The sequence below is a fragment of the Misgurnus anguillicaudatus genome, chromosome 1 (assembly GCF_027580225.2).
Source record: "Misgurnus anguillicaudatus chromosome 1, ASM2758022v2, whole genome shotgun sequence".
NCBI lineage: Eukaryota > Metazoa > Chordata > Actinopteri > Cypriniformes > Cobitidae > Misgurnus > Misgurnus anguillicaudatus.
Genome location: NC_073337.2, coordinates 16,691,847 through 16,702,552, shown reverse-complemented (window position 1 = coordinate 16,702,552; position 10,706 = coordinate 16,691,847). Strand labels below are relative to the sequence as shown.

At 35.2% G+C, this 10,706-nt stretch overlaps 1 protein-coding gene across 1 annotated transcript in view; it reads left to right on the top strand.

Annotated features, from left to right (window-relative positions):
* gnai1 (guanine nucleotide binding protein (G protein), alpha inhibiting activity polypeptide 1) overlaps positions 1-1,155 on the top strand; it is a 36,446-nt gene extending 35,291 nt beyond the window's left edge. The window contains exon 9 of the mRNA XM_073867320.1: positions 138-1,155. The gene's annotated coding sequence lies outside the window, so the exon portion shown is untranslated. The remainder of the gene's footprint in view (positions 1-137) is intronic.
* The last annotated feature ends 9,551 nt before the right edge of the window (positions 1,156-10,706 follow it).

Below are 10,706 nucleotides of genomic sequence, written 5' to 3'. Positions count from 1 at the left end.
GAAATTACACACTTCACCTTTAAAAAAAAATTATGTTGTGGCAATGAGTGTCTAAATGTAAATGTACACTACATTGGTTTAAGTATGCCATTACAGTACATTGTCTACATCAATCTTTTCTTTTTTTTTCTCTCCAGGTGAAGGGGAAGCCAGTTTTGATGTGCATTTTTTTGGAGATACATTGCAAGACTAAGTATGGAGAAAATCGGTCTTGGACCAGTGCTGTACATTACGCCACTTTGTCAGCTTTATTTATGGTTTTTCGTCTTTGGAAATTTTAAAAAGTAGCATTTAAAAAAAATTTGAATCGTGTCGAATGTTCGTACAGTCGTTGCTGTCGCGGCCATGTCATTTTATTTTCCCCCCGACTCAAGTTGGTTTGTTTTTAACGAGAGATTTCTTTTATCCTTTTGCATCGGAGAAGTCTCCTTTACTTGTAATGTTACATATTTTTTGCGGTTGTTGCTACGGGAGAGAGGAAGAATGTGCTACTCAGTCCAGTTTGTTGATTCTCGTGCCTTTCGCATGCGTTTCTGCAGTGTTTGTCCATTTGCTTGGGTTTGCCTGCTGAATATCTCTCCAGCGTCAAAAAATTTCAAATTTCATACTGGATGTTACTAATCTCCCAGAGAGCACAACTCCTCATATGCACAGAATGTGAGAGTGTGTGTGAGAGAGAGAATGTGTCTATCTGTTGTTTGTGTGTATGTGTGTGTATATATATATAAATATAATAGGCCGGCGTAGAAAAAGCTTATGGTTAATACAGTGACCAAACCATCAGGTTTCCATGGCAACAAGAAATGGATACGAGTCCTATTCAGCTGTCGGACGCTGAGACATTCCGCATGCGGGACATGAAGTCTGTCGCTAAAGCACCTGTCATCAAACGCTGCCGCTATTTTAACGGCATACTGCTCAGAGAATGACACGTTGTTGAGGAACACCACTGCGGAGAGGTATGGACTGGGAAAGGTTTCGGAGTTTTCAGAGAAACTATATGAAAATGTCGGCAAACAGACGTTTAAGGCAAGCGATACTGTTGATTGATTTTAAGTAAATAACTGCCACCTCTGTCTGTCTGTTCTCCATGTTGGGGGAACATTTGTACACTCATTTCCCTTATTTTGCTAATAAAAAGCATTTACTTCCTGAGTTGGATGTTTGTGGCCTTTATCTTGTCTCACTGAAATAGGAAAAGAACATTGGCTTATGAATCCCATTGTGATTGATTGCCACACAATGGCCCCCATGTTTCAAATAAACACGAAACGCAATTCGCAAAACTCATTTTAGTTCCAAGATGTGACGTTGTCAAATAATGAAAGGATATTAAACTATTATTTTTCTATTGGGAATTGGTGGGATCATAAAAATGGACATTCATATCAGAATCGTGCCTAAAAATTTATTTGGCTTTGGTTAACATTAAACTTTTTTTTCAAAGGCAGGGGAATAATTAAGCGTTATGAAACTTGTTTTTTAAGATATAGAATATGCCCTGATAAATTGCATAATAGGACCAAGAAAATAATAGTAAAAAAAAGTTTTATACTGTATATGTCCATACTGAAAAAACACAAACGTACCACTCGGAAACGTCCATTAACAATCTCTGAATAATTGATAACTCCTTAAAGCCTGTATCAGAAGAAGATACAGATAAGCATAAGGTATGTTTGCACATGCACAGAGCTACTGAAATGAGCAGTTCTCAGAAACAGCCTATCAGAGCAGAGCTCAACATTATTATTCATGACCTTTCCAAATAAGGTAATAATAGACTATTTAATTCAGGGGACTAATACTTTGGTTATAAATGGACTTGTAAAAACTTAATAAAGTCACACCTTCTATGTAGGTATCAGAGAGCATAACGTGTCAATGCATTTTTTGGCACCTTTAAACATTCATAGTTAGCTCTGTTGCATTACTTTGGCGATAACAAACCACAGTACTCAAGGTGCAGATAGAGTTTCCTTCAAAAGCAAATGTGGTGTTGGGTATCTAGCCCCTAAACATGAAGAAGTTAACCAACTTGTGAAAGAAATATAGAATGCTGCAACAAAACAGAACGCAATTTAATGAGAATGCTACATTTTTGTTGCATAACCTTACACTCTTAAGAAATGCTGGGTTATTTTTAAAAAGGGATAAACCAAACTTATGCTGGGTTTCAACCCAAAATGCTAGCTTGTTTAACCCATTGTTAGGTCAAATATAAACATTTTCTGGGTTAATTTAATCCAACGACTGGGTTGAAAAGTTTTTAGATTTTTTATTTATGTATTTATTTGCGTCCAATAATTATTTCAGATAATTTTGTTTATTTATTAATTTGTGTCCAATAATTATTTCAGATAATTTTGTTTATTTATTTGCTTCCAATAATTATTTCAGATAATTTTGATTATTTATTTATTTTTAATTGTATAAAATGACTTGGAATGTAATAAAAAAAGTTTTTAAATATTTTTAAAATGAAAGATTACTTGATATTATCCCATGTTTTTGGCAAAATATAGACGGTTTCATCGGACGCACGTGATACACGTCTGGATCCGAACTTTACTTCCGGTTCAGTTTTTTTAATGGTCTGACTAGTTACTAAACTGATCTCTTAAACAAATGCCTCGTCGAAAAAAAACAAATGTTTTGGTTTCATAGGTAATCTATGTGTTGTTTTTTTGCTTGTTATATAAATAAACTACGTTTAAAGTACTTTGTTGTTATTTATTATTAGCGGAGTTTACCGGAGGTTACGTGCGAAACGCGACAGCCGCTTGTTTATGTTGTTACTGCTGAAACCGTCTATAGATTTAGTCAAATATCGTCATAAGGTCATCCAGGTATTGCATCCATAAAGATACTTGGAATAGCATGCCAGTATGCTATACAGAACATTGGCTCTCTATATACGTTTGCTTTGCCATCACAGTAGTTGACATGAAAGCAAGACTGACTGTGATAATTTTTTTTTTAAAACATGACGATGAGAGAAATTGATCTTGTTAGAGTCAATATGGCCCAAGTCATCATCAAACTCCCACTTTCACAAGAGAGGTAAACCGCAGTACTATAGCCTTCTTGATAGGGATCATGAATGTGACATTTTGTGTTGCAGTCATGCGAATCAGGAATTCTGTGCCTACAGGGGAAAAGCAAACCAACACGGGAGATGAAGAGATAATGTGAAAAACTGAATGAGCGTAATCATCGATGATGTAATAATGGGGGAGGCGATGATGTAGCAGTTTGAGACTTGCAGCAATGCTGTCAAATAATCCAGCGTGAGCCAGATGATTGGTCGTAATAAAACAATGATCACATTGTTGTGCTTTTTTACATTTTTTTTGCTTGTTCTTCTACACCTCACGTACGTGAATGCGTGCTTGTTTGCGCGTGTGGCCTGCATTTAACCAGCACAAAGATAAGGTTGTCTTATCAGTGTTGTTCCAGCACTGCACACAGCGTCTGTGGCAGGCACCTTATTTAGCACAACATGAATGCCATACTTGCATTACCTTTGTATAACAATGTAATGACGCTGATGGGGACATATTTGAATATTGTTCTTGCCAGGAAACATTTCACCTTTAGCATTACTGTAATCGGAGACAGCTTTGTCTCACAGTATAAATGAACATTCTGTCATCATTTACTCTTATTACAAAACATACACTCATCGTAAAATAGGCAAGGTATTGTTTTTATGAATTGAATGGTGGCCAAAAAGTCTAATTCAAAAAATCCATCCAAGCCTTTAAGTCGTAGCAAATAAACCAGAAGAAAATGTCATTGTTTAGAGGTTGCTCTTTCATAGCTCATGAGAGTTTTCAGTTGTTTAATTTAGGTATGAACATTTTAAAAGTTTATCCTAAAATGGGAGAAAATTATTTAAATGCATTGCAATGTGTAAATTTTAGCGGCATCTTAGTGGTGAGGTTGTGAATTGCAACCAGCGGCTCAGTTCACTGCTCACCCCTTCCTTTCAAAATGCATGGCTTTGGTGACCGTTGCAGGACAAACAAATGCTGTCATTGTCTGAGACCACAAAGAGTAGCTAGTCAAGCAGTGAGATTGATATAGTGACAAAACATGCTCTGTAGAGCAGTATGTCCATTTAGGGCTACTGTAGAAAATGGCGGCACAAAATGGCGACTTTCCATGTAGGGAGATCCTACTTAAACTATTAACTATTTTAAACGATGAAACTATTTTTGCTTTAAGTTACTCAGTCTACCTATTCAAATATTAAGATTAGACAAATAAAATATGAATTCTTATTTCATTAATAGCTCAAAATAATCATTGGCTCTGGTCTGGGGGTCACTAGTCTCGCGTAGCCAGACCTTCAATACTGAAGGTCTGGTGTTTTTCGCTGCCTTTTCTGGACAAAGCCTGCCCACAAGCTGTTTGACCGACATGTCAAACAACCAATCACAGTTTGTTTCATCTAGCGTCACGTTTCGGACTCCCCACAATAACGAGCCGGCTGGCAACAAGTCAGTTATTGAAATAACCAGCCGCAACCAAATAGTATCTAAATAAACAACATTACTCACCATAGGACAACGTTGACCTTCATCAACAGCCACACCAATGAGACGATCCTGTTAAACGTCTGTTTGGAGCATATCTCTCCACTTTTAAACACATACAAGCAATTCAGGAGAACCAAACTTTTTGAGTCCACTAACTGCCTTAAAGAAAACTCTTGGACATCTTTTAGAGAGTCGATGCCCCGAACTTTGCATATTTTTGAGAATCCAATGTTAAGCTGATCATGATAACTGCTCATTATTATCCACATGAACACGACTGATTCTCTTCCTCAATGGAACGTCAGAGCTTTGTTTTCCAGGGGCCGAAACTAATCGCGACACTCGCGTCTCCTGGAAATCCGTTTTTTTCCAACCAATCAAAGATGACTTTAACATTCTCACAGGGTTTCCAGAAAAGTGTACGAAAAACATCAGACGTTCAGCCAACAGTTTGTGGGCGTGACGTCTGAGGCTGAGACTAGGGGGTCACTGACCCCCCTGCCCCCCAAACTCTGCCTACATGTTTACATAGCTAAAAATGGCTCATTCTAAAGTAATAAAAACATAACGGTTTATTATGTAAGGTCTTTACAAACCACTAAAAACATATTTTTATATCATATTGCATTTCTGTCAATAAAGCCTAAAATTTGCACACTACACCTTTAAGACCTGGAAAATGATTGTATACTGTTGTTGGTAAAATAATCTGGATTTGGTAAAAATGATAAACAAATGAAGTTTATACTAAAATCTTCAATAATATTGGCTTTTGATTACAGACTTGGCAAATCTGAGTTTGAGATATTGTTGAGATCACTACTGAGAAACTACTATTTGTGAGATTGGGTTTTTGTCTCAGGAGAAATATGATATCTGAGACGCAGGAGAATTGAGCAAAAATGTACATTTTCTCCCCATTTGCTATCATTGATGTCTAGAAGAAATAAAAGAGATATTAAAGAGATATCAACTGTGATTCTTTTTCTTATGGGAATGACTTGCATCTTTTTCTGTCAAATGGCCTCAGAAGACTTCATCTTCTGACAACCCCAGTCCCCATCCACTGCCATTGTATTAAGAAAAAAGCATGAGTATTTTGAAGTGGTTGCTTTCAAATAAAAACCTTGGAAAAGATCATTTTTTTGAGCTACTTCATTATGAACATATCTACTGTAAACTGATTGATGGTAATTTGGCACGTGACAATGTCTAATTGTTGGATCCGTTGAGTACTTGGTGTTTTTTTGTTGAGCGTGGGAGATGAGTATAGCATTAGATTTTCCATTAGTGGCCTTCTCATGCAATTAGACATGATGTAAAAAGCTTTAATCTGATTAATAGATAGCACTTTCAACCAGCAAGGCAATAACTCAATGCGTCTGAGCATGTTAAATGCACATCGAACAAGAAAGAGATGCGTTCCGGTTTATAAACCCAAAACTTGATGTAAAGAAATTACATTTTAATTCAATTTGTATCTCGAAAAAGCGCATCCATGGTTGTGTCTGATGCTCGTGCACAACATATATCTTTTTCTCTCTTGGTTGCCAGCAGCCACGCTTTCATATTAACACGCGTATGATGTCATCAGCTGTGGACTCCATAGCAACAGAGAGATATTGCTTTGGTCTGGTGATGCCTTCAGCAAGCTGTTATTAATAGCTCCTGATGTTTTCACCGTGACATTGGACAATGCGTATAAAAGCACACATGTACAATAGTTTACATCCCTTCTGAGAACTGATTTTGATGTAAATTTTAGGTGGACAATGACTCATTGAATGGGCATCGAGAGAATAGCTAGAAATAGGACTAACATGTGGGTTTTAATAGCAGTCAGCTACTTCTTCAAATTGGGCTGTTATCGGTATTTCAAAAGCTGATACAATCTATACACTTAGTTAAAGTGGGTCACTCACAACGATTAGACGCCCACTCGCACTCATTTATGCTCGCGTGATTGTTTATCAGTTTATGCACCTTAAAACAGTAGCTCATCCCACCACTCGAGCTTTGGTTGCAGAGAGATCAACGCACTGTATATCGTTTTGATCTTAATTCGATATTATATTTAACCAGGGATATTTTCATATTTCACACCGTTCTCTGTTCATAATTGGTTATTATTTGTTTATTAACATTTTTAAAAGTTACAATCTATAGTTTAAAACGACAAGCTAGCGTTCTATGCAGCTCGCGACGAGCACGCGACTGTGTATGCACGCGGTCAGAAACGAATAACTGCTGGTCTGTCAACCTGTGGTAAAGTGTTTGATTCTTTTAATTGTTCACACGTGCAATCGACGTATTTGACGAAATGTTTCTCCATCTGTCAGTTTTTGAATGGACTCAACTGTAACTAAAAAGTCCAATAAAAGGTAAGCACCCAGAAAGTTTTTTTTGAATGGTTATAGGCTACATCCTGTCACAACACCATGTACATCTTTGGCACCGAATAAGGGGGTAAGCCGTTAACGCCATAAACGTAACAGAATTTCATTAAATGTGAAGCCTTAAATAACCTTTAAAAGCACGTGAAGACCAAAATGCCTTTTTTTTAGCAAAGATACACTTTATGCAATCATCTGTTGCAGTGAATGAACACCCTGTGATTTTATATCGCCAGCCCAGGGACAGATTTGATGATGAACCATGCATATTTCTATTGATATGCATTGTATCACATGAGCTCAGGCAGATGTGTATGTTGCTTTACCTTTGCTAACTGCATCTGTGGGTAGAATGAATCATTTGAAACATGGCCTACTTATCTGAGTCTGAGGTCATACTGTGACATGAAGACACAATTTATATGCAGAGCAGATGCCCACAAAACACACCAGACTCATGGTTAAACATGGTTAACATGATTTAATGCATTATGTTTATTGACATCAAAATCATCATTGACATCAAATCAGATTTTAAACTATATAAAAAAAAAATGTCACACGCTATACTGCAAAAAAGCAAACAAATTTCTTTGGTCTAAAATATGTTTTAAAAATATTTCAAATACATTTTGTAGAAAGTAAAGCTTAATAATATATTTTTGAATAAAAACATATATTAACATATATTTCACAATGTATTTCAGGGGCTACAAAAACATTCCTAATTTTACAACCCATTCCTGGTTAAAATATAAAAGTTTGTAAACAATGTATAAAATGTAAAAGTATGTAAAAAATATAAAATTATAAGTATATTTTTAAGTATACCGTTAAACATGTATTTTTTATCTTTTCAAACCTGTTATATAGACCGTTTCATCGGGCGCACATGCGGTGAGGCGATAAGCGTCTGGTTCGAACTTTACTTCCGGTTTCTGTTTGTTTAATAGTCTGACTAGTTGCTGAAACTGAACTCTTAAACAAATACCTCGTCGAAAATAACAAATGAAGAGTTTCGTTGCAAAACGAGATAAATCTATTTTTTAACATTTTTGTCAAAACATGTTTATTATTATGTTATCATGTTATTATTTTGTTTTATGGTGCTACTTAGCTGTATTTTTTAAGTTTTGAAGGTTTAAATCAAAACAAACCAACTGCAGTTGAATTTATATTAATTGGAATGCACAACCAAAAACGAGATCTCTGAACAATTAAAAAAACAGATTTATCTTGTTTTGCAACAAAACTCTTAAAATGTTTTGCGTTTCTATGTAATCTACGTGTTTATTTTCCTTGTTATATAAATAAACTACTTTAAAAAGACTTTGTTGTTATTTATTCTTCTCTGAGTTTACCGGAAGTTACGTGATGACCACGAAAGCCGCTTGTTTATATATATATATATATATATTTCAAAATATAAAAAAAATATTAAGAAAATTAAAAATATATAATGGTGAAAAAACATTTTTGTAAACATATTCCAAAATATCTATTTTTTGGCCAATTTTGTATATTTGAAAATATATTTTTTGCCGTATGGGATTTTTTTTACTGCATATTGCAAAAGCTCATATAAACATAAAAACAGACCTTATTATAGTTAGTTTGGACGCCACAGTTCTTGCAAAGACTCACTTTAAAACCTGTGGGGTGGTTTCCGGACAGCGTTTAAATCTAGTACTAAAATGCATATTTAAGTTGTCTTAACGGAACAAAGCTTGCACTGACATAACTTAAAATACATCATTGCCATTGGTTTGTCTAAAGATTCAGATTAGTAATGCTTTTTTGTAAGGTATGTTTGTAAAAACTTAAATGTCCTTTCTTTGTTTATTTATTTATTCTTTAGCTACGCCATTCCAGCATCTATGGCTATATTCATGGCGAGAACTGGTTAACTCATACACAAGTTAATTCAGACACAGGTTGGGGGAGGGACAATTTGGCATTTGCCTAACCTGCATGTTTTTGGCCAGTACCCGGAGTCCTGTCTTAATCTAAACCCTGTCTGGGAAACTTCCCCTGTGTGTTTTAGTATAGTGTAATATCATAGAAATGATGTGCTGAATGTTAAAATGCACTGATCCTGTTTTACCCTGCATGCATCGTTCTGCCAAACCCAATGGAGGCTCTTCACCAACAGCGATCACGTGATCATGCTTGATGGATATTGAACAGGTCAGTGCTCAGTTATCATAGTAACATCTGTCCTAAGGTCATTAAATGTGTTGTTTCCAGCCTACCACATGGAGTATGCTTCACTAATGGATGATGGTGAGCTGTACTGAAGCCTCTTCATATATATTTAATCAGTCCATTGGTCATTTAGACATGCTGCTTTCAGAAAGGCCATCCTTAATTTATATGGAAGGAAAGTGCTTTGGCCTAATTGATTCAACATGAAGCTAATTTGGGCGACATAGTATGGCGATTTTCAATGATAATGTAATGTAATATAGTATTACATAATAGCTATGTTTACTTAAACAGATTTATTTTATGAAAATAATGTATAAGTATTTATAAGTCAATATGGAACTAGTACGGAATGTATAATTTTCAATGGTAATATATAGGTCTATGTACAGGAGAAAGTAAACTTATATATCAAAATAACATGATTTCTTTCATAAAAATAATATATAAGCAATATATAAGTCTTAAAAGTCTTATTAATTTTTTTAACATGCAGTATCAGTGTATAAGGCTTTGTATAGTATATTCATCTATCTGTAAATAAACTCTTTTATTATATAAATGTAACATATAAGTCTTAGTCTATGTAAATTCATATTAAATATTCAACAGCTTTGTTAATATTTTTCAGGATTTATAATCAGCTCATACATTTTGCTATAGAACACATTGTCTTTGACATTGACAGCTTTGTTCACGGAGTTGTGCAATAGCACAAAAGAGATTTACTGCAGGTCAGGTCAATGCAATCAGCAATTTCACACCCTTTCACTTTTTAACAGGACAAACCCTGTTTGTTTCGCTTCTCAGACTGATTTATTGATTTGGACAAGTGTTCTGTATCACAGCTCCACCTAAAGGACACAAGATGAATTGTGCAGAGCTAGTTGAGGTCCTTATCCACATATGCTTTTTAAAGTATGCATACCTAAAGTAGACATGTAATGTAAAAAAGTTTTACAGTTTTATTTTATTCACCAAGTTTTGTGTGTTTCTGTAGCTCAATTGGTAAAGGTCTGTATTAGGCCTAACAATGCAAGGACATGGGTTTGATACCCAGGAAACATGCATACTGATAAAACTAAAAATTCAGTTGTTGAATGTAAATGTAGGCAAATTTCTGCATAAAAGTAAATGTTTTTTCTCGAGAAGGTTCAATTTTTAAACAGCCATGTACTGTAGCATGTAAAGACATTTTACAAGTCGGATAGCAATGAACTGTATATTTTTCTTCGATTATACTGAGGAGCAGGAACTACTGTACTTTTGAGTTGAATATTTTCACATTTTCTCAATTAGAGCAAATTATCACATGGCACGGTGACCGAACAAAGCCATATAGGGCAATAGGAAACAAATTGGGGTGTAACATATTTAAATGCCCCAATTCAATTTAAAAAGTGGGTTCCTGTGTCAGCTTTCCTCTCTCAGAGTATAAGCAGTTTGGGTCATTAGCCACAAAGATTGAGATTTATAAAGTCTGTCCATGCACTTTTAAACAGACTAATTGGGTTACTCCAAACAGACAGGAAGTCTTTGATAAGATCAAACATCTTGATCTATT